We start from the raw sequence: 7,390 nt of genomic DNA, 5'->3' as shown, positions 1-7,390 counted from the left end.
CTAATGCTAGCACTTTTATATATATATATATATACCTTCCATGTATCCTTTGGCTTGTTATTGAACTCTGTTGGGAAATCCTGTAAACAGGTAAATCGGATATATTATACCATCCGAATGTAATACATCCATGGAAATTAGAGTACACAATATTTAAAAATTCAGGAGGAAGAACTGTTGCTGAATTATACATTGTAGTTCCAGTGTGATTGGCCACATAAGAATATTCTTCCTTGCATTTGGAGCCATTTTTAATGCGCAAGATGACTAGAGTTGTTGATGAATGTAAGACAAATGAAATTTGGCACATCCAATGAAATTAGAATTTAAAGAATCTTAAAGAGATAGCCTTCATAAGCTCAAAGCAAGATGTTTGACATGGAAGTCGGGCCTGATCAACAAATTGGCCCAATAACCCGAGGTCCGGTTTGGGCCTGCCCAACTTAAGCTTCATTGAAGTTGTATGAAGGATCGATTTGAAATATTTTAGGACTTGGAGAAGGATTACTTCGACTCGGCAACTTCCCAAAGTATATACCAATAGAAACCTGCCATAGGAGCCAAAACCGATATTTGGTTATTTACTCTTCATCAACACAAAACCATAAAACCTTAACCCTCTTCTTCCCTCCTCTTTTTCTTCTCTTCGGCCAGCTATACATTTTAGGAGTGCAATTTTCACTTGCGATCCCAGGAGGCTTCACCCTGCACGCATTAATAATAGAAATCCCAGAAGGCCAAAAAAGAAAAAATAAAAAGAAAGACACTTCATCGAGAGCTTAACTATCATGCCCCGAACCCGCCATCCAAGTTGGTCATGTGACATGGATGCACACTCCCTAAGGCAGGGCTCTAAAGAATATGCTAGGCTTAAAAAACTTAAATTTATTACAATCTCAATATACATGAACAATAATGACCTCAATTCGTAATACATAACAAATTTGTACAAAATTACCAGATTTATTCATCCAACCAGAAACAAAGATGCTCTATCTATTCATCCCTTCCACCTATGATCTCAACCATAGCCAAGTACTACACAACCTGCAACTTTGAAAAAAATGCAAGAAAAGATATGAGCTTTTCCAGCTTAGAAAGAATCTCAAAAAGCTACACCATAAATAATAGAAAAATAATCACATGAATAATATCAGGTAAAATGAAAACCATGTCAATATCGGAAAGCTCGTGCAATTAATATGCATATAAACCCTTATTATCATCTTATCAAAGAAGCATATATATATATATATATATATATATATAAAATTTACAATTATTGAACAACAATTTTTTATATCATATCATCCATTTATCATTAACTTAAATTCCATATTTCATAACAATATTTTTCTGCCTTTGGACTCAGTCTACAACTAACAAAATCTCATGCATAAGCCCGTGGATGCTATCCCACACAAAAACTCATGAAGGCTATCCCATGCGTAAACCTATGGATGCTATCCCATAAGTAAGCCCATGGATGCTATCTAATGCGTAAGTCCGTATATGTTATCCCACATATAAGCTCGTGGAGGCTATCTCATAACAAGATTAGTCCAAACCATATCTTATTTGTCTGGTTTATATATTATTATTGTCAAATTAATTTTCACTTACACAATGTATTTCTTTTAAATTCGGGGCATCATTCTTCACATAATCATGCTTTCAATAACTGATACATATATCCATACAAGTATATTCATATTGGAAATCATATAAATCATACCATCACATACCAAACCAAATTTATCGATATAAAACTCACAGTGCAAATCCAGTAGAGCAAATCAATAACATGTATATAAATATATAATGGTAATCCAAGTATAAGGATTCTTCTTCTACCAAGACTAACCATGGTCCATTAATAGATCCTCCCGAGTCCGTTCTACCAATTACCTATATCAACTATAGAGAGAAGACAACAAGAGAGAAAGAGACTAGAGAGAAAAGCTAGAGAGAGGAGAGAGAAACTAGAGAGAGGGAAGATAGAGAAGAACTCTCTTCTTCTCCTCTTCTTCTCTTTCCGAAATAGGGGAGACACATCCCTCTCCCATTCCCTCTCAACCACTCGTAGAGAACTCCATGGATGGTGGTCGCCACAGCTTCTCCCCCCGGCGGCGACGATGGCCCTACAATGACGGTCCTTACTAGTGGTGGTGTCTGGCAAAAGCAAGGAAAAGATAGGAAGAAACTTAAAAATAAAAAGGATGAGATCCACCCAATTTGTTATGATCCAGAGATGAAAATGTGATAAGCTGGGTTACTTCGAGGGAACCCTGTTAAAAGCATCTGTAAATAGGATCATAGTAGAACCAAGGAAGCATACCTGGATCCATGAGTAATCTGCACAAATAAATCCTTGTTTCTCCCTCTTGAACCTGCGTTAATGACACCCCCGATGGCTGGTTCTGTGTCGATCAATCGGTAGAGGGTGAGACCCATAAGTTTTATCCTTCCATCAAGGATAAGGGAGTTCCCACTTCCTTAGGAGTCAGTTACGGTATTCATTCTGTAACTGACCACAATGTGGTCATGTGGGTCAAAACCCAACATTCTCCCACTTGGCCCATATGACCATACTTTGGTTAGAATGATATAAACATTAGGCGCGCATCATTCTAATCCACAGTCAGTTGGGTCATCATAATACTATAATTAAACAACTTACTAATGCGAGTCAAGGCGGTTCCACATCAATATAATGACATAGTTCCTTCCAAGTACTACAACACTAGCAAATTATTTAACCATAGTCCATAAATGAGAAGTATCTTTAATGGTCAAATATTATGTCTTTGTCAGAGACAATTCCTGTAATCATACATTCAAACCCATACATGTACATATATTTGAAGAACAGGAAAAACAGAAACATAATCAATTATATCTAAGTGTCAAAGAAATAAACATAATACAATCCTCAATTAATATCATGGATTACAACTAAGACCCATTCTTTCAACATGCTCTTTAAAAGTCTTCGGTTGTAAACCTTTTGTCAAAGGATCGGCAATCATGAGCTCTGTCCTCATATTTTCTATAGACACATTTTGTTTCTGAACTTCCTCCTTGACAACAAAATATTTAAGTTCAATGTGCTTGGCACCATTAGAATATTTGTCGTTTTTGGAGAAATGGACGGCTGCAGTATTGTCACAAAAGATTCTCAGCGGCCTGGCAATAGAGTCGACAATTCCAAGTCCCGAGATGAAGTTACGCAGCCACAAACTATGAACCGTGGCCTCAAAGCATGCCACAAATTCTGCTTCCATGGTGGACGAAGCAGTGCTTGTCTGTTTGGCACTTTTCCATGAGATTGCTCCTCCAGCTAATAGGAACAAAAAACCAAACGTTGACTTTCTACTATCCATACATCCAGCAAAGTCTGAATCCGAATAGCCAATCACCTCAAGGCTATCTGACTTTCTATATGTAAGCATGTAATTCTTTGTTCCTTGCAAGTATCTCATCACCTTCTTTGCAGCTTTCCAGTGATCTATCCCTGGATTACTTTGGTATCTTCCTAGCATTCCAACTGCAAAACTGATGTCCGGTCTGGTACAGGTCTGAGCGTACATCAAGCTACCAATTGCAGAAGCATAAGGTATATTTTCCATCTGCTTATGTTCCAATTCATTCTGTGGGCATTGCATGAGACTAAATTTATCCCCTTTCTGAATTGGAACAACACTGGCTGAACAGTTCTCCATACCAAATCTCTCTAGAACTCTATCTATATATGCCTTTTGAGACAACCCTAACAATCCACGTGATCGATCACGAAATATTTCAATGCCTATCACGTAGGTTGCCTCATTCATATCTTTCATTTCAAAGTTCCTTGAGAGAAAAACCTTAGTTTCATACAATAAGCCAAGATCACTACTGGCAAGCAATATATCATCAACATATAGGACCAAAAAGATAAACTTGCTCCCACTAACCTTCAGGTATATACACCGATCATCAGTGTTTTCCTTAAAACCGAAGGAAGTGATGGTATCATTGAACTTGCGATACCATTGTCGGGAAGCTTGTTTAAGACCATATATTGACTTCTTTAATTTGCAAACCATGTGTTCTTTTTCCTTTAATGGGAAACCTTCGGGCTGGTCCATATAGACTTCTTCATCTAAACTCCCATTTAGAAAAGCAGTTTTTACATCCATTTGGTGCAATTCTAAATCATAATGTGCAACCAAAGCCATAATAATTCTAAATGAGTCCTTTTTAGATATAGGAGAAAAGGTCTCTTTATAATCAATGCCTCCTTTCTGAGTGAAACCCTTGGCCACCAGTCTGGCTTTATGTCGTTCAACATTACCCTTTGAGTCGAGCTTGGTCTTAAAGACCCACTTACACCCAACTGTCTTACAACCTTCGGACAAATCAACGACATCCCAGACTTCATTCTGATCCATTGATTTTAACTCATCTTTCATGGCATCAATCCATTTAGTAGAATCAATACTTTCTATGGCTTGTTTAAAAGAAACTGAATCTTTTCTTGTCCCTATATCAAAATCAAATTCTTGTAGATAAACCATATAATCATTTGGAATGGCAGATCTTCTTTCTCTTTGAGATCTCCTTAATGTCATCCTTTGTGGTTCTTCTACAACTTGTTCAGTGGTGATAACTTCATTATGGAGTGTTTGATCATTAATTTGTTGTTCATTGTTATTAAACTGTGTGACAACTGTAGGAACAACAATTTTCTTAGAAGTCATGGGTAAAGGGACTTGCACCCTAACTTCTTGAATTTTCACATTTTGTGGTTTATCACTCCCACTGGTTTCACCATTCTCAATGAATTTGACATTACCGGTCTCTATAATTCTTGTACTATGGTTAGGACAGTAAATCCTATACCCTTTGGATTTTTCGGGATAACCTATAAAGTATCCACTAATCGTTCTAAAATCCAATTTCTTTTCATGTGGATTATAAATTCTGGCCTCCGCCGGACAACCCCAAACATGCAGGTGTCTTAAACTCGGTTTCCTTTCTGTCCATAGCTCAAAAGGAGTTTTTGGAACTGCCTTACTAGGAACCCGGTTTAATATGTATACAGCGGTCTTAAGGGCTTCCATCCACAACGATATGGGTAATGAAAAATTACTTAACATACTCCTAACCATATCCATAAGTGTACGATTACGCCTTTCAGCTACTCCATTCTGCTGTGGCGTTTCCGGCATAGTGTATTGAGCACGTATGCCATGCTTTTCTAAGAGTTTAGCAAATGGGCCAGGGTGTTGTCCTGTTTCATCATACCTACCATAATATTCACCACCTCTATCAGACCTGACAATTTTCACCTTTCTATCTAATTGTCTTTCAACCTCAGTAATGTATACCTCTAGGACATCCACTGCCTGAGATTTTTCATGCAACAAATAGACATAACCATAACGTGAAAAATCATCAATAAAGGTGATAAAATACTTCTCTCCACCAAATGATGGGGAGTTAAAAGGCCCACAAATGTCTGTATGGATAATTTCAAGAAGTTCTTCACTTCTTGTGGCAACTTTCTTTGTGTGTTTGGTTTGCTTTCCTTTAATGCAGTCTACACACATACCGAGATCAGTAAAGTCTAAGTTTGACAAAATCCCATCCTTTACTAATCTCTCTAACCTTTCTTTGGATATATGACCCAATCTTTTATGCCACAAGTTAGAAGATTTTTCATTTATCAGATTTCGTTTAATTCCAATATTACGATGCAAGGTCATAAGAGTTTCAGCAAAATGATTATCAAGATTTACTTTATATAAGCCATCACACAAAACATCAGTACCAAGGAAGACATTGTCTTTGAAAAGACGCAAACTACCATTCCCAATTTTAAAGAAATATCCTTCAACATCAAGTTTAGAAACAGAAATTAAATTTCTAGAAATAGAAGGAACATAAAGAGTCTGAAGCAAATCTAAATGACAACCAGTATTTAAAAGCAAACGATAGGTTCCAACAGCTGTTACAGGAACTCTAACCCCATTCCCCAAAACGATAAAACTCTCATTTTGATCTTGCATCTGGGTTGTAAGGAATCCCTGCATCGTATTTGAAACATGAACATTAGAACCTGAGTCAAACCACCAAGTATTAGAAGGAACTTCAGTAAGGTTTGATTCAAAACATACATAAGCCAAAGGCTTACCTTTCTTTTCAAACCATGCCTTGCGTTTATGGCAGTCCTTCTGATAGTGTCCCAATTTCTTGCAAAAATGGCATCTATCTTTGTTTTGTTTCTTCTTATGAACCTCGGTATCATGATGAGGCTCTTTACTCTTGGATGGTCCACTCTTCATGCCCTTTCTTGGCTTCTTCCATTTCTTCTTGGCTCCATGACTTACAAGATTGACAGAATGATATCCTTGTTGCTTAAGTCTTGTCTCCTCTTGAACAAGCATACTGGTCAATTCATTCACATTCCACTTATCCTTAATAGTGTTATAGTGAATTTGAAATGATCCAAATTGAGGAGGCAAGGAGTTCAAAATAAATTGAACTAAAAAAGATTCATTCACATCCATCCCAAGAGCCTTCAGCTTAGCAGCTATATTTGTCATTTCAAGGATATGCTCATGCATCCCACAAGTACCATCAAATTTCATGGTGGTAAGTTTAGCCATTAATGTCCCAGCCAGAGACTTATCAGCAGATCGGAAACGTTCTTCCACAGTTTTCAATAATGCTTGAGCACTGTCACATTCAGGAAGCGTTGACTTGATATTGTTCGCTATACTCATCCGCATAAACATAATGCTCAATCTGTTCGATCTTTCCCAAGTCTTATAAAAAGACCTTTCTTCCGAGCTGCTCAAATCAGTAATGTCAGCCGGTTTCTCAGATCGGAGTGCTAAATCAAGATCCAAAACACCTAGGTGAAACTGGACTTATTCATTCCACTCTGAGAAATTAGTTCCATTAAAGATCGTAACAGATGAAGCTTGCGAATGAAGCGAAACAGGAATAGATACTGCAATAAGAAAATTAACAATAAAAAAATGCTTACAACATTAACACTTTGAGTTAGCAATAATGATGAATAACATAAACAGTATTACCATAATACACCTTTGGGTAGTAATTATGAAACACAATTACTATTATGGTGATTCCCAATTCACCTAGGAATAATTAATGATATAGGTCCAAAATTCAAATAGGTCTGTTGCCTTTGAGCATCCAATACCTATTAAATCAAGGATACTCATTAATTATCCTAACTCAGCAAATCAATCATTTGAAAGTGGTGCACCTTTGGGCCAATCCATAATATCTCATGATTGAAAAATTGTAAGTCATAATTTGCAAAGTCATTATCTTAATACCTGGGATTAGAGTATTTGATGACTTAATGTCTATT

Source organism: Phoenix dactylifera, chromosome 3, assembly GCF_009389715.1.
Source record: "Phoenix dactylifera cultivar Barhee BC4 chromosome 3, palm_55x_up_171113_PBpolish2nd_filt_p, whole genome shotgun sequence".
Taxonomy (NCBI): domain Eukaryota; kingdom Viridiplantae; phylum Streptophyta; class Magnoliopsida; order Arecales; family Arecaceae; genus Phoenix; species Phoenix dactylifera.
This window is presented reverse-complemented; position numbering follows the sequence as displayed.